This window comes from Zootermopsis nevadensis, unplaced genomic scaffold (assembly GCF_977971745.1).
Source record: "Zootermopsis nevadensis isolate Lab colony 2312 unplaced genomic scaffold, Znev_1.0 Znev_ptg000017l, whole genome shotgun sequence".
NCBI classification, from domain to species: domain Eukaryota; kingdom Metazoa; phylum Arthropoda; class Insecta; order Blattodea; family Termopsidae; genus Zootermopsis; species Zootermopsis nevadensis.
In genome coordinates this window covers 18,110,595-18,134,791 of record NW_028259149.1, presented here as the reverse complement: position 1 = coordinate 18,134,791, position 24,197 = coordinate 18,110,595, and the positions used below count along the sequence as shown (strand labels likewise).

Below are 24,197 nucleotides of genomic sequence, written 5' to 3'. Positions count from 1 at the left end.
TGTTTAGGTTGAGAAAACGTCGTTCAATAAATTATTACCTGGGCACGTGCTATGTGAGTTAGATCAGCGTATGTTGAAATGAGGTGGCTTGTGTCCTTCTTGCTGCCATGCCCACGAACGAGCATTTTGTTTGAGGCTGCGTCCTTTCCGCCGTCGGAAGTAAAAGTGTTCTTGGAATGTCTCTTCAGCCCTAATAAGACGACGACCTGACTGCGACATTCCAGTGCAGACCTACAGAACGAATGAAATGTTTCTGGGCTCGCCATCTTGAAGCAGAATCCAGTCCTCCAGCGCAAACTGTGGTCCGCGAATCCCTGTGCGGCGTGGGTGAGGGGGGTAGACACCAATCGCCAATGAATGCGGATGCTGTGTGTCTAGCTCCCGCCGTTTTAACCCTTAGAGAGACATTTTCAAACCCCTGAGGTTCGTGAAGGTAAATATCCTGTCTCTGCTTGGATTCGAACCCCTGTCGTCCAGCAATTTGTCGTGGCTTATTGATTGCCCTGGTCGACTAATTACTCCGTGAAACAAAGTGTTTCTGTGTCATTAATTTCTGCCTTCATTACGTCGTGACTTATGAGTGATTCAGAATTTCCTGTGAATGAACGCAAATAAACGTAGGCCCATAAATCACCAACTGTCAGCTTCTGTTATTTCCTGAGCTGATACGTAGGTCCCGTCCCCCGCGCCTTCTGGAAGCTCAAAGTGGGAAGCTGCCAGTCGGAGCAGATTCGCGTGTTCTCTCTTCTCCTTTCGTGCAGATGAGTTAAAGAAACTGACCGTCCCCCCCTTTGACTCCTACGCCGCGGATTACGTCTGAGGCATCCGCGGATGGACTAGATTCTGCTCTTTAATATTTCTTGTTTCCCTGACGCTGTTTTGAAGGGGCGGGGGGGGGGGGCGGTGAATATTAATGTACCTCATCTCCCGACCGCCTTACCCTAGAATTTAACTGTTAATTCTTATAATTATTTAATTAAACGTTTCATAAAATGTCCAGAAGTTAGTCAGCTGAATTTAACATCAGATTTGTACGTTTTGAATCCTCTAATGGCATTAACGAGACGCTTTATTAAGAATTATGCGATTTGTAAGGAATTAATTAGTGTCTGGTGTTTTGACTACGTGAGTGCAAGGATTTTGGAGCGATCTGTGAGTGCGTTTTTCCAACTACGCTCGCCTCTTGTGTCTTAAACTGCGACAACGTTCGATAAATGAGGAGTTTTTTAACCAGAGCAAACATTTGAAGCTTCTGGATTCGTGACGTGTGAAATTCTACAATTGGACTTCTTTCGTACAAGGACGCGAATTTGTGGAAGTGAAGTTTAGAATCGACGTCTTCATTTATTATTCGTTTGTTACAGCAACATTTATCTTCGAGAATACTTAAGTAATTTACTCGATGACTTATTTTCTCACATAATAACTGATTTATAAATAGTCATTCAACTTTGCCACTTGGTAAAGCAAGAACTTCGTAACCCTTTAAAGCCAAAGCTCACCCAAGCACGAACTGAGGTCACAAACCGAAAAACGGACCTGGTTTCGAGTCCTGGTGAATATTTTGCGTTTAGGGAACATTTTTCTGTGATATTCAACGATACGTGACCCTTGGGATGACATACGAACCCACGACGAGAGCCCCGATGATAAGCTTCGCGACGCCCACAGAACTTTTCAGTCACGTTTCACTTTTATGTTCGCCCTGTTTAAAAATATTTTTATGGTCTTTGTGAGGTTTATGCAAATCGGTCTTGTTATTTTATCTTGTAACTTTTTCTTCTTAAAATACGTCAGACTAAGAGAAACACGTGTTCTTATGCATGACGATTTCACCTTGTGTACTGAGCAGGTGATCTGAAGCCAAGAGTGTTCACAGGCGCTCGCCGTCGGCATATTTATGCAAACAACGTGGAGTTACGGCGTGTAGACTAATTTTGTCTGGGCAGAGACGTAGAAGTCCTGGGCTCTTTGCTGTTGTCGTCAGAACGTCCGATGCGCGTGCACAGTGTTGGAACCTCTGCCAAGTTATCGCCGGTCGTGACAGGTTTTCTCTGTTTTCCTCAGTCCCTCCATAATGATGCCTTAAGGTAGTATAAGACTGTCATCCTATCACATTTTATGCAACGCTACATCGAGTGAGTAGTTTATGCTCTATCGCAAAATATTAAAACGAGCCATGGACCTGTGTCTTATACAGGGTGTTATAAAGTAATATGGGTGTTAATGTTAGTTACAGACCTGATCATTATATGTGATTTTACGAGTAATAATACAGACTGTTAAGTTGTGGGAATAAGAGGTTTTCGCGGCAGTGAGGATGTTTTTCAGGTGGGGGTTTCAGCGTCGCGTAGACTCGTCTGTCGGGCATCTACCGACGAGTCTACACGGCGCCAAATCCTAGAAGAACATCTTTAGTTGTTTTCAAGTGCAGAGAGGATCGTATTGAATAGGTTCTCGAGTTCGAGGAACCGAGCGCTCGCAGGGAGCGCAGGTCTCGGTTGTCTTGCAAACATGTGCCTGACCGGCGAGCTGTATCTGGCTAACGACGCATTTAATCTGATATGGAGCACCACTGAACCACGAAAGTAAGACAGAAGATTTTATTTTTCGTTGTTCGAAGTGTTAGCCGGGCTGACAAGGTAAACATGAACTACGCCCCGGAATACGACGGATTTAATAAATTCATTCGTGTGTTATAAAGAATGTGGTGGAAAATTACGTTTTGGGTTGGATTTTCAGTCTTAAAGTGTTTCAATACGAAGGTATGTAGAAGCATCACAAGCTCTTCAGAAGTCAAAGCGAGTTGCTTTGAAACATTTTTCAGTGTAGAACGCAACGTACTGTACTCTAATGTTTGGTGTCTACGTAAAAAATGACACAGTGAGATTAAATAGCTTTGTGTGCGCACAGTTCTGCATTTTATCGCTTAAACAGAATCTAATCTCTGTTTCATTTAACTGAACATTATTTTGCACAGAGTTATATATCCGTTTAAATGCAGTTTCACAAAATTATATTGCGATGATAACACAAGAACGTGTTAGTTTTTAGAAATGTCGTTAGGATATGCATTAGCTAAGCATAGAGGCAGATCAGTGCTTTTAAGTAGGCTTACGTCTTTTCGTATGGCGATGAATATTAATTAGCAGGATTTTAGTAGGGACAAACAGATTGACGTGGAAATTGCTCGTACATTTGAATTAAATGATAGATTCATCGCGTGTCCCAAAATATTCGAGGCACGCTTAAAGCAGATGTTACAGACTTACCAACATTTGGGAGGAAAGCATCATTTATTTTTTACAGAAAAAAATACGTATTACCTAATTACACTACATATATCAAAATGCGCGCTGTTATTGAAAGAAGATTCAAATACGATTTGTAGACCTGAATGTGGTGCATATTTGATGTTATGTCCTGTCTTCGCGATGAGGGGCTGGCAAACGAACGTGAGGAAAATTTTTAAATTGTTGCGGGAAGTGTGTTGGACCGACATGAAATTCCACCACCCACATTTTTAGTGAAAATCCCACTCGACGTCTCTAACTTCATAAATGATTCTTTCTCCCTTCGTAAAATAAACATTCATTAGAGGACTTTCCGCAACGCGTAATTTTCGTCTCACGAATACACACGTGCATAGGTACTATTTGCTTTGACGAGGTTCTCTGGGGGAACGGAATTTGTTTTGGTAATTTAATGCGGTACCACGATGATTATTACTGATGACAAGTCTGTGAGAGAGAGAGGGAGACAGGAACATAAATTGTAAGTTTTGCAAATAAAAACATTGGAAGTTATTTGAGTAAATTTTGGAAAGAGCGTGTTTGAATACATCGGTGTTCCGATTTGACTTTGGTTGCCTAATTACAGTCAGGATCTCCTCTGTTCCATGAAGTCAGTTCGACGCTGCTTTGAAGCTGAAAGCCGTCTAAATCGTATTTTAAAAAAAATCTGGTCCGTACCGCGAAGAAAACACTTCACCATTACGAAGATCAGCTGGTTAACGCTGTTCAGGGAACTCTGTGGGCAAAACGCAGGGGTACTGGTTGTTTAAACTGGTGGTACACGTTGTTACCACACAGCTCCACGTTACGGTCTCTTCCTTGGGTAAATATCAGTTTCTCAACTTTATGAAGCACCGTGTTGTTCACGTGTTCACAAGAACCATTTTATCTTTAATCCCGTTCAGATATTCATACTGTTTTTTTATAGGTATATTAATTTTTTAATATTATCCTCCTGTCTATGCCTAGATCTCTTGAAGTCACATGGAATTTTCTAAGTAAAATTTTATGCGTATTTATGTTTTCCGGCACGCAAAACGGAGTGCACTGATTGTGATGTTTGTGATTTGTTCTTTGATCCGTTCTCGGTCCAAATGGTTGCTATGGAGACCAAGTGAGAGCAGCACGTTTCGCGAACAGGCCTTCCGAATTGAAGCCGGCAACATAATTCATCCCCGTTGCTACGCAGATGCTGATGACATGTGCATATGGTCCTGTTGCAAATACTGAACTTGTTTCAAGCTGAATTATTCACTGGACGAATAATTCATGCGAATCATCCGAAGGTTAGTTCACAGTCGCACTGAGTCCCTAGCAACGTCAGCGTTGATCTCGAGTTCCTGCTACAGCAGCGACCTCTAAGAAAAAGTTTCTTTTTAACTGTGCGAATTCGTCTCACAGGTTTTACCGGGAGATCCGAAACCACGACGCGGAAAACAGCAAGTCATATTTCAATTTCCGCATTTATCTTCATTACGAATTTGAGTCCATCGTAAAATAACTATCTTTGAGCTCTTTGTGGCAGTGGGCGCTGAAAATTTTTCCCCTTTTCTACCACGCGATGGGTTTACAACATAAATACAAAAAAAAAAATAAAAATTAAGTTCAGTGTTCATTAAACATTCCCATGTTACGCACGAGATGACTCGTGAGAATCCCTGTTCCGTCTGAAGTGGATTACAGTCGTGGCTTTTCAATAGTACGAATTACGCGTTGCTATGGAGACACTCGTACGAACACAGCGAGGTTCAGAATTCCAGTACGGAAATCGTTAAATAAAATATTACTCACTTCTGAAACCAGCTCCTAGAACATTGCGGTCCTGCTGTAGCTATACCGAAGATCACGATGTCGTGGTCCGCACTTCCGATTCGGGTGGCATTTGTTTCGATTCTGACCGACGCTATTTGTGATTTTCCTCAGTCATTTCAGACAAGTCCGCTGATTCGTTCCGTAATTCTCTTTGATTCACAGTCGTCCAGAGATAAGCACCTGATAAGACGTTGTTAAATAAGCTAAGAAAGATGCTCGTCGTTGGGATATTTCTCGTGTTTGGGGCTCTGGAGGGTGGAAAAGTCGTCTGCCATCTTCAGACGTGTTCACAGGTAAATACTGTACGCACGTATCTGTTAGTCGGTTAGTTAGTTAGTTAGTTACAGAGTCTGTTAGTCAGTTGCTGACCGACTTGTTTGACGTTCTGAAGGCGGGGGAAGATGTCGATGTTCTTCCGGGATGTGACGCCTTGTGTACTTATAGGTAAATACCACTGTTTCGGAGGAACATACTGCCTCCTTCCTCAGTGCTGAAAACCAACATCGTCATTTGCCGATTGGGTTATTTTTAAATTAACCTGATAGTCGTACTCGGTGAAACTACGAATTCTTAACCTCAGATCTTGACTGAGTTCACTGGTTGTCCTCACGATGCGGCCGCTTTTACCGTGGAGTTCGCGTCGCGGTTGTCGGTTGTGCTGGCTGCTGGATCGGTATGAACTGCCCCTACCGGGAATGGAACCTCGGTCGTCTTTGTCTTTATTGCGTTAGATGGTAACTTTGCCAGTCCGTTAGGCAAGGAAGCCTGTTGGTTCCTCAGCCAGTCGAAAGTTAGCATCTGGAGCTCTGTTCTCCTGGTTAATAATGTGAGACTGCGCTGAGCAATTTGCGTAAGTAGTTTTGAAGTTATTAATAAGGGAACTTGTTTTACTGTGAGTGGAAACGTTTTACGGTCATCTGACCATAATTAATTAGAGTGAGTTTCCAGAACTTTCTGGCTGTTGGCTTCCGTGTCTCATTAGATCAAAGGCCTTTAGACAGAGAGCACTCTGCCGGCTGCGCAGGCCAGTAACAAGTAACAAGGTCGTTACTGTTTGAACTTCCGATTACAGGGTGCCCACGAATGTCACAATACAATACGAGTTTCTTGTGGCCGCCTCTGATTTGCTCCTTTAAACGACCAATTCTGGCATCCCACCGATGAAACACTAGCGCCACACGTTATAAGGTGGCGAGTTTTTAAATAACGTGGTTTAAACTGGAAAATAGAAATATGGCGGCCTCCCGAATGTTTTGATTTTACGTCAGAAGCCTTTAGGTGGTTCTGGAACATAAAATGTTGATTCGCGCGAACCTCAGACTACGCCAACGACGACCGCTCCTAATGTTTGTCATGACACGCAAAAGACAGACAGAGAGAGAGAGAGAGAGGGCGCACATGGCTGTCACCGCGACTGTGACCTGTAAAGGTCATGCCAACGGCCGGTCAATTTATTCTTTAATCGACCATCAGCTTTAATATTCCGCGATAGTTTGTCTGGAATTCCTTCGGACCCTGAACACGCAGTTCAAATGGTCAACTCGCTTCGCCTCGCAACAGCCAGGGGTTCGAATCACGAAGGGGCAAGTCGTTTGATTAGAGGAATGAGAAGAGATGGCGGTGTCACGATGAATCGGTGGGAAAATGACAAATTACGACACAAAAAAATTATATTTGACATGGAACTCTGTGGAGTAGTGTTCTTCTTGAGGAGCCAAGTTGTCCCTCAGCTAGCCAAGAAGTTACTCGCCTTTTATGGATCGGGAATGTTCATTACCGTACTCACAACAGCCCGCAAACGGTACCCATCCTGAGCCATGTAAATTCAGTCCGCGGCCTTCAAACCTTTTCCCCATAAAATAGAAATCTTTAAAAGACAATCCCATGTGCGTCCAGGTCTTCAGAGTCCTTCCTTCCATTCAGACTTTCCAACCAAAATCTTCGTATTTCTCGTCGCCCCTCTGCCAATCTGATTCATCACTCTAATATTAATTGGTGAATAATGCAAATTATTTTTATCTCAACGTAGGGCAGTTTTTCCGGCCTCGCTCTCTGCTTCTGTCGTAAAGTGAGAGACGAACTTCCACACCGACACAAACCAACACGTGCGAGATTCCGAACTGCACGTCGGCAAACGTTGATTTATTTAATCGCGAGAGCGAATTTGATTTCGTTACCGTCGTCCCAAATTTTTCATCTTTTCTGGGTTTAGAATTCTGGTGTCATCTTCGCCATTCTGGTTGACCCAGAGTTCCTTCGAGAACGCGATGTGGACAATTCTACTACGCTGGTCTCGTCCGACCGGCCAGCTGCGCGCGCATTGACGTCACAGCGGCTGGCGGACGTGAATTCTTAACCGGCGGTCTTGACTCTGCACCAGGAATTAATTAATTTATGAGTATTTGCAGCCAGAGTTACACATTTCAGTTCGGAAGCTTTGTCCCTCGTCAAAATGTCGCGCAGATATAATCTAATAGAAATTAATTAATTAATTACTCGATTCTGAAGGCCCAACGTGCCGAATCCATTTGCTCTTGTGTTTGTACCAAGAAATTCCGGGTTCTCTTCCACAGTTTTGCCTCAGACTTCTTCTCATTACCTTAAGCAAATGTTGACTCAGACCTCGTCGTCTAAATCCGATGTCTTTATTGAAATTTGAGATCATTTCGCCTCTCGCCCCCTCCTACCGTGTATTTGCGTTGAGGGTGAAATCGTTTCGAGTGCAGACTACTCGTCTGTAACTTTCAATAATTGAAAGTAATATCCTTTGCCTGTTTAAATATTTGAAGGAATGTGGTAACTGTATGTACCGCCTATTTTAATATTCGGTGACTGACCACTTCGTAAGATTCTCACTGTAATCGGCGATTATGTCCTTAAACAGCGTTAACCAGTTGATCAACGCAATGGCCAAGAGCTGAGTTTTCTTTGCGGTACGGACTGGAATCTTAAGTTAATGCTTAGATGAGCAGGTTATCCTAGCCATCTCGATACAGGTTTTCCTTGGTTTTCCTCTGTCTTGAAGCAAATGCTGAGATGGTTCCCAAGTTCCAAGTTGCCACTGCATGCTTCTCATGCAGCCCCCCCCCCCCCGATTTAAATTAATCGAAATTTACCACCCCCCGCCCCCCTCAGTAGGAACTTCTAAATCAATAGCCTCAGCTTTCGCTAATACAAAATTTCAAAATTCCGTCTTTTATGCCAATCATCACACTAACGCCTTCACTCTTACTTTATCCTTAACAGAAGGACGAGCGGGCATTGCCTGGGGACCGTCTAGCTGTAAGATGCTCTTTCTCCCCCCCAGATATCGAAGTGTCTCTCACTTCTCCCCCCCACAAATTTCCTCTTTCTCTCTCTCAGGTTATATTTTATTTAGTGTTCTGTCTGACGACAGGTCCATATGAACAGGATCCTTCCATCCTTTTCTCGGACTGGGACCTGTTCATATACGTTCTTGGCAGATGATCCAGAAGTGGTTTGCCATTGCCTTCTTCTTTGTGTGAATGGAGTAATTGTTGGGATGCCACGGAGGAAAACTCCGTGTTGCCTAGACCACGGCCTTGCCCAACACAAGTTATAAATTCGGGCACCGCCGGGAATCGAACCCGAGACCCCAGGATTACAAGGCCAGCGTTCTAACCGGTAGACCACTTCATCTTATTATTATTTAGTGTTCTGTCTGACGACAGGTCCATATGAACAGGATCCTTCCATCCTTTTCTCGGACTGGGACCTGTTCATATACGTTCTTGGCAGATGATCCAGAAGTGGTTTGCCATTGCCTTCTTCTGTGTGTGAATGGAGTAATTGTTGGGATGCCACGGAGGAAAACTCCGTGTTGCCTAGACCACGGCCTTGCCCAACATAAGTTATAAATTCGGGCACCGCCGGGAATCGAACCCGAGACCCCAGGATTACAAGGCCAGCGTTCTAACCGGTAGACCACCTCATCTTATTATTATTTAGTGTTCTGTCTGACGACAGGTCCATATGAACAGGATCCTTCCATCCTTTTCTCGGACTGGGACCTGTTCATATACGTTCTTGGCAGATGATCCAGAAGTGGTTTGCCATTGCCTTCTTCTGTGTGTGAATGGGATGCCACGGAGAAACCGGGGAAGCCCCCGGAGGAAACCTCCGTGTTGCCTAGACCACGGCCTTGCCCAACACAAGTTATAAATTCGGGCACCGCCGGGAATCGAACCCGAGACCTCAGGATTACAAGGCCAGCGTTCTAACCGCTAGACCACCGTGGCTTGGGGTCCTCTCAGGTTAACCTACAGGTAAAGCATCTATGACGTACAGAAGAAGTGGATGTGACGTCAGCCTTTTCTGGCAGATGACGGGACGGTTCATTGAAACAGGCCACGGTTTTGTGTTTGGAAAATAGGAGAAAGAGGAGATGGAAATTAAAGCGATGACGAGAGGAAGAGAGAGTACGAAAGGAGCTTGGCCCCTGCGTTCGGTCCGGTGGGTGTGGACTGACCTCTGGCGCCCTTCGTGTGCTCCCCCGTGTCACTGTCTAGTCAATAATTCAGCTGATACGGCGAACTGCTATCGATCGACGCACATGTCAAGATCTGCCCTACAAAAGACTGCTTCGAGACAAATGGCCCTCCAACTCCATCCAATTAACCCGCATCAAATCGCGTTTAGAGGCCGCGAAGACGCAAATAATCCTTGAAACCACTTCTTCAATCGTGCGATTTTAATATCCATCCACCTGATGCTTTTCCCTCCCTCTACAACCAGTTTTAGGCGTGTTCCTTTTATCCCACGCTTGTTGCATGAAGCACACACCTTGAAATATCGACTCCGACGGTTTTAGTCGTAATGAAGCTGCTAAGATTTAAGCTACCTTGGCTCCGGGACCAGCGAAATGCCAGGTGAGGGCTGTCTCGCGCCTCGTGGGGCGGTGATTGATGATTGTTCAGAGGCAGCGTAGTGGTGATTCATACGGAGAAACTAAGAACTAGGAGACGCACCTGCTTATGTGAAATTTGTGTTTAACCCTTTGAAGCCGAAGCTCGTCTTCATAATATTTACGAATCCAGACCGTACCGCGAAGAAAACACTTCACTTAACCATTAGAAGTCGAATCAGGCGGTACCACATAAGATTTAACCAAAGAACATCCCGGTCAAAGGCTTAATCATTATTGATATCGGTCTTTCGTGTTGGGACAATGCCTCTCCGAAACGTCGGTTTCTGCCTCGAACTCTACGCGTTGTTACAACACAGAAGAATATCATCCCCTCGAAGGACCTCCAAACACACTGGTGAATAGCTGTATTCAGAAACAAATGTAGATTCGCCTGTCATCGGGAGGTCGTGTGCGGCCCGCGGGCTCTGAATTTAGGATTCCTGGTTTAACACCCACGAGGAGAGACAGTGACGCAATTCAAGTCCTGAAAAAGTTCCTTAGTCGATTAAGGAGCCAATTAATGAGTGACTCAGTGAGTCATTCAACGACGTACCGAGTCAGCGGAATCTCTCAGCTGTTTGATCTCAGCTAATTGAATTGAACTGAATTTCCCAGGCTCCTTGTGTCGCTGTGTTCGTGGCGAAGACGTCTCTCTGCTGGCGACAGAGCAGTGTTCATCCCCCGAGCGGAAGTCGCCCCTCCGCCACGCCGTGTGATTGTATCGGAGCAGAAGTTTCGGAGCTGGTCTCCGAGTTGACTGAAATTTACGGAAACGAGCAATTTCTGATTGGTTCCGAGGCTGCAGACCGCGAAGACAGCAACCTCGAAAATGAAGGACGTGCTGTTCCTTGTCGCGAAACAAACTTCTGGGCTACAGTGCGACCAATCGACGTGGTTCCTTGTCACATACACGAAGTTTGGTAAAAATCACGTGGTAACACCACTCGTCACTTTTGATTTCTTTGTGGCTTTCGATAAAATTCAGACTTGAATTGTGTGTGACTTCCATTTCCGGCTCAGACTACGTCGTCGTAAGATAGAACCATTTTTATGACTGTGGAAGGGGTCGTGGCCTAATTTATTATGCCAGGACTGTGAAAATTAAGATGACCTCTGACACCATTATCCCTTCGTGGCAGAGATTCAGTCGGATTTCCTCTGAAACGGAATCCGCCAAGGTTTCAAGAGACTGTCTTCGTCCTCGATGGCCCTCGGCGGCGGCGACGTAGCTTTGCGGGTCCTAGACGGCGTTGATTTTGTCTGACGGTGAAGCGAGGAAGACCAAATATTGATCCAGACTGCGAATGTTAAAAGGAATTCTTAATTCTCCCTTTTTAAGCGTACTCCAACGCTAATTACGCTCTACTCTCCGCCTCATTCAATACGAATGTTATTTCTTCAAGCGTAAAAACAAATCGGATAGTCGCCTTCCTCCTGTAGGATTCACTCCTCAGAGCCACAATCAGCGATTACTGCAAACACAACAAACGAAGGACGACGCCGGCGCTCAGAGAACGTAAGACGACGGACGCAGATGTCATCACGCGTGCTACATGTCCGATCCCTCAGTATGACAAGATTTGAAGCGAAACAGTTCAGAGTTGCAGAGACAAAGTCACGTGATTGCTTTGTGTGATTTGTCCTTCAGACTTTCACCGCCGTAGTCTTGCTTATTTAACGACGCCTTATCGACTGCGAATGTTACGTTGCATGTTTGTTTGTTAATGACGTTTCGTTTCGAATCTGAGAAAATAAAAACTGGTGAGTTGTTTCGCCTGGTACTGGACTGTCTTCAGGAAGAAAAACTCAACAAAAAAATGGGAGATTCGAGCACGCGCTAAGGAGCCAATAAACTTGTCTGTTCGAACGATCTCTTCACGCTTCAGTTGGAGAACCGCGCGTGGCAGGCGCACACAGAGACGGGATGGCAGATTGCTAGGTCCAAGCTTTTGTGTTGACGGCGATGAACCATTTCCTCGCAAGAGGCCAGTTATTTACCACTTAAATATCTCATGTTGTTGTTATTGTGGGCTTTGTCTCTTTGTAGACTCGTTAGTACATCAGACTTTCGGAGAAACACACTGTGTCCATCTTCAGGGGCGAACTGGCAGAGCTACCAACCAACCAAAATCTAACTAAGGGTGGAGAAATATGTCGCCTCTTGCTGTGTTAAACCGTGTCTGAGTACGAGACGCGTTCCTAGGATTGGAATGTGCGATTAAATTTGATATTGGAGAATCTTACGAAAAATTGTGGAGACATTTCGGTTTCCATTTAGGACAGACAATTTTAACGGCCACGTTACTTAGGGTAATTAGAATTTCTTAAATTTTTATGACACCAGGCGATTTTAAACACACGCACGCACGCACCGATGTTTCAGTAGAAGATCGTAAAAAATATTTAAAAAAAGCTCAGGGAAGTCTTGATAGGGTTTTGAATGCGTTGAAATGATATTTGTTTTATAATCTTAATTTAGATGTCTGTTACCATAAAAAACTGAATCAAAAACTCAAAACTCACGTACCATATTCATATTTAATGTTCTTTTAGTGTGTACAATATGTGCCCAGTGAATCATTAGTGATCGTCTATTAATCCAGTGCATGTAGTTTCAACTTTCGCCAGTTTGGTGTTTGCTAGACTTGGAACGTTCGTCTGACTCAAAATTGTTTATTTTGGTGATCTGCGGATCATCTCAGAGTGATGAAGTCTTGTTTGATTTTGGTTTTGTGCCGAAAGATTCCGTCAATCTTACATTATCTCTGTTGCCATGGCGACCAAGGTGGGACCTTGGACAGCGACTAACAGACGGTCTCAAACTGTTCGATAGGTCGAATTGCATGCAGTTATTTTAAGATGTTTAATAACAGGGGGAGGTGTTCTGGTGTGAACTGCGCCTCGCACAACTGCGAAATGCGTGTCATCACGTCAGTTTTAACACGAACGCTCCTGCAGACTTACTCTGCGTTTATTTTCGTTGTACGTGTGACGCGCGGTACCGAATTCTGATCCATTACGTAAGTAATAAATGCTGGTGCCGAATTTTCTCAGGAATGCGTCAGTAAATCGTCAACTTTGACACAAAATCGGGGGTTCCTAGATAATATTAACCCCTTGAAGCGCGAAGCTCGTCTGAATGATATTTAAGAATCCGGACCGTACCTCAAAGAAAACACTACTCTTCACCATTACAACGTTTGATTTGTGCTTACGTCTTTGGTACTTGGCTTGTAAGTGAGCGCCTTGGGCTTCAGCTGATGAAGACTTCGTCCGTCCGTCCGTCCGTGGCAGTGGTCAGTGCCTTCTCAACGTGACATTGTGTCCCGTTCCGATCATTTGTTATCAAATCTCACGTCCGCCGAGGTGAAACGCTTGGTTGAACGTGTCTAACGGTAGGAGGAAATTCGGTTCTTGCAAGAAACTGGTTTCATTTAACACGGATTATGCGAGGAGAAGGACAGAAAAGTCATTGTTGAGCCCGACCTCCTGCTGATTTTGAACCGAGAATTCCCGCTAAAATTAACTCGGCTTTACAAATCGTCGTGGTCTTTGAAATTGATTCCAGCCGAATTTTAAAAAAGACGGACGCAGGGAGAGAAGAACGCGGATATAGAAAGGCGAGAGGAAGGAGATGATGAACTGAGCACTTGAGGGGGTGGTCGTGGCCAATTTAAAGGTAAATTCCAGGCATTATCTTGGGGATTCTGAGGTAAAAACAGAGTAGGCCTCAGCTGTAACCTGTAGGCAGCTGAGAGTCGAACCGAGTGCATCCGTTCAGGAATTTGCTTCGTGAAGCTATCCCTGGTGCTTGGATGGATGTTGATACATTCGACCCTGAAGACGGAGGCAGTATGTTCTTCCGAAACGTTGGTACCCACCGACAAGTCCACATTCACCATCATCGGCAGTTGGCTTGCGGTCACTTCATGTGGATGTGCCTTACCCCTTCGCCTGCAGATCGAAGGGAGGGCCCTTCGCAACACGTGTAGCGGTTTTTTCAGACGCCGCGGTGGTCTAGCGGTTAGAACGCTGGCCTTGTAATCCTGGGGTCTCGAGTTCGAATTTATAACTTGTGTTGGGCAAGGCCGTGGTCTAGGCAACACGGAGTTTTCCTCCGTGGCATCCCAACAATTACTCCATTCACACACAGAAGAAGGCAATGGCAAACCACTTCTGGATCATCCGCCAAGAACGTATATGAACAGGTCCCAGTCCGAGAAAAGGATGGAAGGATCCTGTTCATATGGACCTGTCGTCAGACAGAACACTAAATAAATAATAAATAAAAGCGCTTTTTTACGTGACACTTAACGAAGAATATTTACTCTTGTGTTGATGCCTTCTGCAAATATTTGGCGAGAGTTATGTTAGGTTTGTTGTGGATTTTTTGGGGTGACATTGCTTAAATTGATATGACCTGGTATCCGTACGAGGACTGAAGCAGGCTGCTTCCTACGGCCTAAATTCACATACATACATCTTGCGTTTCACTTTCCGGTGTTAATATATGTTAAAATAATTAAACCAGGTCATATTGATCCTTCTTATTGACTTGCGGGCCTCAGGTTGTAAATGAGGACAGTTTGTAGAAACACCTTGATAATCGATGATAATTAATAACGCTATTAATTATCAGTGCTATTACCAACAGCTCCGCGTATTATTATGTAATTTTCTGTAGCGAAATCAATCATTTCGACATTGCTTTTTCAATAAGTATGACGTTTGATCTCTGTTGTTATTAGTACGCGTCGTGGTTCGTCATTATGATCAACCATTGATAATTGTGATCACTGCTATCAAATGCTGATATACAAATTGTGCATTCTTATACCAGGTAACAACTTTTAATCATGAAAGAGCCAGGCCGCGGGTCAACCCTACAGAGCCCAGTGATAATGAAATGTACCACCTCCTTCAGCAATCAGTATTTTTTTTTGTGATTCTAAGAATTTATAGCGATTATTTTCTAAAACAGAATTACCCAGTTGATGTTTGCTACGTGTGAAGTGCTGTGTTTTCTTTGCGGTACGGACCGGTTTTTTTTTTTAAATAATATTCGAACGAAGGGCTCAAAGTTTTGAGCGTGATTCACTATTTTCTTTGTGAAATGCCTCAAAGAAGTTTTGTTTTTCTTTCAATTTTAGTTCTGTCCTTTGTTACGGGAGATCTGTAGCACAATGCCTTCACGAAAATCCGTCGATTTGCACCTGAATTATGCAGTGTTCCATAATGAATTACGTGTTTTATTTTAGTATTGCGGAGGGAGAGAGTTGTCAGTGAGCATGCGTACTAGCCTCGCTCTGTGCAGGGAGCGGAGGGGAGGTGGAAATATCCCCGCCTCCTGGCTAGCAAGCCGTTGCCTCTAACAGAGTGACGATGTTTGTGTTGTAGAATGGCTGTCTGCTGTTAGTTTAGTGTGAATACTGGTTTCATTCGTTGTTTTAATCACAAGAAGTCACTGTGTTGTTATTTTTCGTGAAGTGTAATCCTTACTGTGAGTAATTAAACGTATCTTGTATATTATGAAAGATTATAAACGAGTTTACTCTGAAGAATCAGTGCCCCGTTGATAACTAACCTGTTGTACGAGTTGAACATTATTCACCAACTGTGATCTGTTCTCATTGAGACATAACAGTAGGCTGTGTTGTGAATCTTTATGCACATTCGAACTCTGAAAGGATCTTACAAGTAAGTAACTGTATTTATATATTGATTATTTTCCTTAATGATATCTGTGTTCTGTGTGGTTGCAGTGATATGATCTCGTTTAAGGGGTTTACAAACGGCGTATTCTAACCTCATTTATTTGTGAAATAACCCTTATTAATTTTTAAAGCATCAGTCATGGTTTTATATGTTTACGTCGGGCTGTTTAAAGGATTTTACAAGTCATTTTAATTTTTTATATTAGGTTCTTGCGATTTATGGTTAGGAACAAGTGAATTTGTGTTGTTTTTGTATGGAATGAGCTGTGTGACAAATGGGTTGTATTTTGGTCATACATGGAGGCAGATATTTCTTATCCACGAAGCATCAAACCTCACGCTAGGAATGGTACGCGGTGTATAGTAAAAATCTGTTGTTCTGAGTATCTTGATTGAAGTGTTGGCAATGTTTGCACATTCAGACAATGTATACGCGAGCCTTGAGACAATAACGACTTAAGGGGTGGACATCCCGTGTTATTCTTTTCACCTCTTGTACCAGACCAATGTCTAACACGTGATTTCTTAGGGAAAACACGTGTTGGACAATGAAATGATATTTCTAAGGAAGGAACCGTGCTGCTGATGCTGTTAGGCCCTCAGTGAAAAATGTTATTTGTAGAAAAAAGGACCATTTGGAGTCTTTATGGTTAATAATTCACGATGAATATCCAGTGGTAGCTGGTAGTGATGCAATTATTGCAGTTTCCATGTGTGAAGTAGGATTTTCCAGTCTTGCCTTCATAAAGAGCACAAAACCCTCTGTCTCCAATTGCCCCCAATTTTGCGGAACTGGTAAATAAGATGGAGCAGTGGCGTTGCACTCATTAGCTGGGACCTGGCTGATGAAATGTTCGTGGTGAATAATTATCAAATTTTTTGTGGCTACTAAAATGTTTAGAGACGTTTAAAATAAAAACATTGCATCAAATTGTTTTGCTTTATAGTTTTAAAGCTGCACCTCTTTGCTTTTGTTGGTGTTACTATTTTGTACTGAATTTGCTACTCACGTAGGCCGAGTAACATGCTGTGAATATTCTACGCAAAATTGTATTATCTTATAAATAAAATAATATTGACCCCCTGTTCTTAATACCAGTAGGTGGACGTGGGAATGTGGAAAGAGAAAATGAAATAGTGATTATGAACTGTGATGCTGTCGCTGTGTCTACAAGGTGTATAGGGGGATATGGAGGCAAAGCACCTTGACTTCACTCTTCAGCTGTTTGGTCCAGAAGAGAGGCCTTCTGGTACTCATTAGATTAAAAAGGGGAATCGCCGATTCAGGGCGGAGTTAGCGCTGTCACCGGCCGTTATTGTAAACACCCGGCGCCCCGCGGAGTTTGGTTTTGTGATTTGGTTACTTTCCTCGGTAGTTGGTTACGTTGATTGTGTCGTTCTGCAGACTTACTTTTTTTTAGAACGATTGGAGAGGAAATTTTTGGAAATTTGATGAAGAAGTGTGTGTTCTGTGCATTAACACAAATATTTCTCGTTTTGTTACAAACTTTTCGGATATTTTGTTTTTCATCTTATCTTGACATCACTGACCAAAAACTGTTCTGTAGGAAAACGGAGGAGAGATAAGAAATGCGTACGAAATATTGGTCCGGAAACCTTGTATTGAGAAACGACTCTTAAAGACCTAGACGTAGATGGGAGAATACTATAATTCATTGAATAAAAATTTCCTTGGATATTATCCATCGTCTAGTAAATATAAAACGTAAAAAAACGACGTTTCGGAGATGGGACTCTATCTCCGTCTTCAGGTTGGGCCCACTAGATAGATCTAATCCCTATCTCCGGACAAAGTAATTCATATTAAAGAAATAGAGTAAAAGAGCGCGGACTGATTTAATTGTGTAGAGTAGAAACTAGTTGAGGGTTCTTTTGGGTGAGGTGCCCCGCCCACAAACCTGTGTGATTAGAACGAATGGCGGTAGAAAACACATTGTATCGTCAAAGCAACATTTTGAATGTAACGGAGCCTATCGACCTGACCAAGTGAACATTTCGACCAATCGTCCGTGCTTGTTTAACGGGCAGCATCCGGGAGCCTGCGGGGGTGTTCAGTGACTCACGTTCCACCCTTATTTCTAGACACGAGCCATAAATTCAACCCCCCTTCCCTGTCAAGGTTTCGTGGGCAATGTTTGACTCACGGTCCCGTGCAGAATTTCACGTCCTTTGCCGCGTATAATCTCTGAAACTAAGTGCACAGATAATCGGACACGTTCACTGCTCCAAGGTCTTTGTACTTTTTCTATCGTTCACGTGACTGATTTTTTGTTTGACGAAACATTCTCAGCGGCTTAAGATTTGAGTTGCAAAGGCAAGTCTCGTTGCTTTGAGTCGCCGCGTATGTCGAAAACGCGTGAAACGGGAACTGTATGATTCCATGAGAGGCCTTGATTTGTGGTCTCCAGAGTCAAAATCGTGGGACGAGTCGGTGAAACTGCGCGCGCAACCCGTGGTCACGTCTTATTATACGCTGAATGATCTGTGGTTTGCGTAATGATGTTGGCCTAAGGCGGTCGGAACGTGAGGCTACCAAGTCATCTCTTTGCAGTGCCGAGGTTGGGACTTGCATGGCGGCCAACCGAGGACATTTGTCGGTTACGTTTGATATGTTGAATTATTAATTCCATGAAGACAATACGCAACGCCCAGTCGCTTTGCGTTTTAAATTACGTGAACAGAGATCCGTCTGTCTAGTGGCTAAGCATCACGTTTCCTGTGTCCGTGATTGATATTTACAACGTTTACCACCACGCGACGCCACTGCGGCAGATAGCAGAAATAAAAGTGTGACGTCACTTCCTTTCGTCCTGAATTCTATGATAATAATTCAGAGCTTGTGTCTTTCAGTGGATTAATTTTCATTTAACCCTTTGAAGCCGAAGATCGTCTGAATATTATTTATGAATTCAGTCCGTACCGCGAAGAAAACACTACACCTCACCATTACGAAAATCAGCTGGTTAACCCTTTGAAGCCGAAGCTCGTCTTCATAATATTTACGAATCCAGACCGTACCGCGAAGAAAACACTTCACTTAACCATTAGAAGTCGAATCAGGCGGTACCACATAAGATTTAACAAAAGAACATCCCGGTCAAAGCCTTAAGAGGTTTGGGATTTTTTATAATTCACTCGTTCCAAGCATTTACCAAAAATGTTGTGTCTTATAACATCCTTGTAGCATTTTTTGTTTTGTAGCAAGAAACACGCTCGGGAAGAATGTAATTCATCTCTAATTGTTTTCTATGAACCGCATTGAATTAGTACAAAAAAGTTGGAGGGAAAAAAAGAACAATAATTTAATTTATGTTTTATTAAATAATTGTTCTTTGTCTCTCTTTGGAGTTATTACACACCCAACATTGTGACGAAGTGTGAAGAATGATATGAACATTGACGTATTTATTCCTACACGCAGCTTGGGTGTGCATGATCAGTGCGTCGTGAAATATTGAGTTAAGCGTTCCAATTAAAATTCTTTCATTAGATCCAGTCTGTTTGCACAAACAGAACTGAACATCTGGTTCGCTCAATGGAGTTGAAGCTGTTATCAGAAGGCTGTGTGATTAGGTCGGACGTTTAAATTTGTCAGGTTTGTCGGCCTGGTCATTTTAAGTGCGAACAATCGGTTATCATTCGCTGCGTGTTAAAATTACGTTCGATTGTTTGTTATGTATTCGGTAGGCATATTTGATTTTGAGGTCGGATGTATTTTGTCCTCAGCTGAAGACCACGGAGCGTTTCGGTCCTTTATCTGGGCCGATTGTGTCAGATTTAGAGGGAAGGGCATTTTTTATGAAGCGGGAACAAAGCGAGGTCTTGTGGCTTTTCCTGGTATCACGAACGAATTTCGGGTTGTTTACCGACGCACTTTCTACAGACGCGTATTCTTTGCGCCGGATTCTGCAGAACTTATCACGCCAACCAACTCCAAGGAACAGAGCTGTATTTGAGAAACTAATAGTCGCTCATCTGGTAGAGAAACTCCTTACCTTTCATGGTACCAAAAGGTTCTTTCCCGTCCAGAGCCAGTTTCATCCAGTCTCAAAACTGTAAGGTCTGGGTGTTGATGAAGCGTCGTTAAACGAGGGCAGGAGGGCGCTGATGTTGCTGAACCGCGCATTATCCGGTCCGTTGGACTGACTGACGTCGGTGTCCACAACTAGCTTCTTCGCCCGCCCTGGGCTCACACAGATCATTGATTCGTCTCCTCTCACGGCAGATTTTTCTCCTTCACAGTGGATTTGGCGACCTGAAAAACACGAAGGTTCATTATCGTGTTCAAAAGTCCCTGCCACAGGAACTTATGCCAAGCCACACCCAGTCCACGCCCGGTTTCATGAGATCCATTTTAATATTATCTTGTCTACGCCGCCAATGCCTCACAAGTGCAAGTTTCATCTAATGGGATTCAGGGCGATGAAACTTGTCTTGCTTTGGTTAATTTAAAGAAATTGAAGATATTTGTTCTAAACTGTTGTCATCGCTTTGTTTTGCTTCGAAGGCAAATTGTGTCGCAAAAATAGCAAGGCGTACGCTCGATGATACCAGCGCCTCGGATTCTGTGGAACCTGGCGTTGCGCAACAAAGATTGTGAGGGACGAAAGGTCATGATGGACTGGAGAAAGTATTGGCCTTATTGCCCCCACCGGAGGGGAAAGCGGTTTTATTTTCGTAGGTTCGGAGTTTGAATTTGATGATCCACCGTTAAACTGCAGCGTATAAATAAATTCCTTGGGGTGACTCAGTTGCCGCGCTGCTCGGTTTTCATCTTGCTGTCTGCGTCGAGGGAGATGCCCCTCACCGTCTGGTTTTCCGACTAGAAAGTGGTGCACCTTCGACGGCGACCGCGGAATTACAATTTCCGCTTCACGTTCGCCCGAGTTTCTGATTTTGATTTCGTAAATTATTTTATATTCTTATTCCGGGGGGGGGGGGAGCTAATTCTTCCCCAGTGACGTCAGGCTAGTCGATGACGTCATCACAGGGTTTCCCGCTAAATGTTTATGTTGGAAGCTGTCCGACTTGGAATTCCCCCAGTCTTGGTGCCATCAGTACAAAAAAAAAAGCTACTTGCTAGTTTTTATTTGATAGGAAGGGTTTACAGAACAGTTTTATACCTGTTGCAAACATTTTCCGCCCTTCCTTGGCAGGATACGCGTCTGAAAATCTTTTACCAGCAGCAAGAGGCAATTTCGATTCGAATTAATGCTCCAGAATGAACACACGTTCGACTCGTGCATGCGCCATCACAACTGCACAACTTCTGCGCATCCAGTTTGAGTAGCGGCCTAGCAACCAGGGCGAAGTTTCAATAAATTGCATCGTGAGGCCCGTGAATCGTTGAGAAGGATTTAAGGTATCCCTGGGTCTGGAAAATATCGCGATCCCCTCCCTTAACCTTCTAAAACCCGATCGGTATCTATATGTACCATCTCTTTTAACATTCAGTGACGTCACTCTGTCCGCGGAATGTGTTTTCTGGTATCAAATATGATTCTCGGTGGAAACAGCGTTAACCAATTGATCTTTGTAATGGTAAAGTGTTGTGTTTTCTTCGCGGTACGGACCGAATTCTTAAATATTATTTAGAGGAGCTTTTCCTTGGTTTTCCTCTGTCTTGAAGCAAATGCTGAGATGGTTCCCAAGTTCCAAGTTGCCACTGCAAGCTTCTCATGCAGCCCTCCCGATTTAAATTAATCAAAATTTACCACCCCTTAACGCCGTCAAAATTTACCCCCCCTCCCCTCAGTAGGAACTTATAAATTATGTATTAAACTTCCAAATTAATAGCCTCAGCTTTCTCTAATACAAAAGTTTAAAATTCCGTCTTTTATGCCAATCATCACACTAACGCCTTCACTCTCACTTTATCCTTAACAGAAGGACGAGCGGGCATTGCCTGGGGACCTTCTAGCTATAAGATGCTCTTTCTCCCCCCAGATATCGAAGTGTCTCTCACTTCTCCCCCACAAATTTCCTCTTCTCTCTCTCTCTCTCTCTCTTTGGTTTCTGTGGGTTAAATCTTCGTAACACGAGGAAAATCAGTACAGCGAAGGAACATGTGGGAGGCAGAAAGGAATACGCGGTTTTGTGTTGCAACAGCACAACAGGACAAATTCCTGACCTGGCGTGTTTTCCACTCTGCGGTCCCAAGGACGCCGAGTAACCGGTCCGGGGACTTCGAACAGCCCGGACTATACCAGCTCAACGTCAGTGCCGAAAGCAGCGAGTTGTTTGTTAGGGTGATCGGTCTGTGTTCGGGGGGAGGGTTTACCGACCTGTTCATGTCTTCCTACGGTCTGCACACAGATCCTAACCTGTTTGTTTCCTTCGAGATTATTTATGTATACTTTGGTTTTTAAACAACGCCGTGAAATAATTTGAGATTTGATGGTTACGATGTTCTTCTGGGTATTGGCGCCGTGCAGACTCGTCGGCACGTGGTAACGTGAGGAGAAACATGCTGTCTCCATTTTCAGCCTTGAAGAAGGATGTTTCTCCAAAAAGTTTGCATCTTCCGACTAGTCTGCACGGCGCCAAAACCCAGAAGAGCATCCATCATCTTCCTCTCCGCCGCGGAGACCTTGCAGAATCGATCCTAGTGAATGCGCACAGATTCGAATCCTTTGTTTGTCACCGTCTGTGGCCCTAATGACCCTGGCGATGACGGGCCGGAGCCCGGAGGTGGCGTGGAAATGTGATAACGCGTCCCATGCGGCTGACTGGTGCAGGTAACCATGGAAACAGCCACCTGCTGGAACATTATCAGCAGACGGCGCCGTCCCGAAGGGAAATAAAAGTCTTCGATATTAAAAACTGTTGGTTGGGATAAATGTTACGCGTTGATTGGTTTTACGACGCTCGTCGTGGCTGGGATCGATACGCCCGGCTTACAGAACATATCTTCTTCCAGTTTTCCGATTGATGCTCGAAAAACATAACGGATTTCATCTTGGGTAATTTTTTTTTTACATTGCGTGGGTTTGGTATTCTCAAGACCAATTCCTCAAATACGTTCCGCCACTCGGTGATGGTTGTAACTACGAATGGACTTGCGCGACGATATCATCTTCAGTCTTTAGGTCTGACGCAGCGTTAAGACCTCTGACGACCATCATCAACATCTTCGCGGGCGCGAGGACCTGAAATCTCACCCTCGGGTCATGCCCATCCCCCAGACTGAAAAGTCAGCGTCCGGTCAGAATTTGGGCGCAGAAACTGAAGCGAAGAAAGCGGAAATCGTTTTGCAGCTAAACGTCTATTTTGTCAGGAAGTGGTCGTTCGGCCGTGTGAAGGGAGGGAAAGTTTGTTGTCGCTCGATCGGCGAGGGCGCCCGCACAAGTGAAACGCTGACACCATTCCTCTCGATCGGCGGTGAAAGTGCGACACCTGAAGGCGAGATTTTTTGCGTCTGCATTGAATTCCTTCGTTCCTAAATTTCTTATCGAATTGCTTGTCTCAATGTTGGTAATTCGTATACCACTCCAAGCATTGCTAGGATGAAGATTTCCGTCTTCTGGGTTCTTGCGCTGTGTAGTATGGTCGATGTTAACCAACGTTTCGGAGGTCATACTGCCTCCGTCATCAGGGTAATGAGTATGAAGATTTCTGTCTTCTGGGTTGTTGCGCCGTGTAGTATGGTCGATGTTAACCAACGTTTCGGAGGTCATACTGCCTCCGTCATCAGGGTAATGAGTATGAAGATTTCCGTCTTCTGGGTTCTTGCGCTGTGTAGTCTGGTCGATGTTAACCAACGTTTCGGAGGTCATACTGCCTCCGTCATCAGGGTAATGAGTATGAAGATTTCCGTCTTCTGGGTTCTTGCGCTGTGTAGTATGGTCGATGTTAACCAACGTTTCGGAGGTCATACTGCCTCCGTCATCAGGGTAATGAGTATGAAGATTTCTGTCTTCTGGGTTGTTGCGCCGTGTAGTATGGTCGATGTTAACCAACGTTTCGGAGGTCATACTGCCTCCGTCATCAGGGTAATGAGTATGAAGATTTCTGTCTTCTGGGTTGTTGCGCCGTGTAGTATGGTCGATATTAACCAACGTTTCAGAGGTCATACTGCCTCCGTCATCAGGGTAATGAGTATGAAGATTTCCGTCTTCTGGGTTCTTGCGCTGTGTAGTCTGGTCGATGTTAACCAACGTTTCAGAGGTCATACTGCCTCCGTCATCAGGGTAATGAGTATGAAGATTTCTGTCTTCTGGGTTGTTGCGCCGTGTAGTATGGTCGATGTTAACCAACGTTTCGGAGGTCATACTGCCTCCGTCATCAGGGTAATGAGTATGAAGATTTCTGTCTTCTGGGTTGTTGCGCCGTGTAGTATGGTCGATATTAACCAACGTTTCAGAGGTCATACTGCCTCCGTCATCAGGGTAATGAGTATGAAGATTTCCGTCTTCTGGGTTCTTGCGCTGT

The 24,197-nt window shown here is 44.2% G+C and overlaps 1 protein-coding gene across 5 annotated transcripts in view; it reads left to right on the top strand.

Annotated features, from left to right (window-relative positions):
• Mgat2 (alpha-1,6-mannosyl-glycoprotein 2-beta-N-acetylglucosaminyltransferase) overlaps positions 1-24,197 on the top strand; it is an 88,347-nt gene that overhangs the window by 8,852 nt on the left and 55,298 nt on the right. For 2 of the 5 annotated variants that reach the window (XM_087350916.1, XM_087350919.1), the window contains exon 1: positions 15,388-15,729. The exons of the other annotated variants lie outside the window; for them this stretch is intronic. The gene's annotated coding sequence lies outside the window, so the exon portion shown is untranslated. Of the gene's footprint in view, positions 1-15,387; positions 15,730-24,197 lie in introns of those variants that run through there. 5 annotated transcript variants of the gene reach the window in all.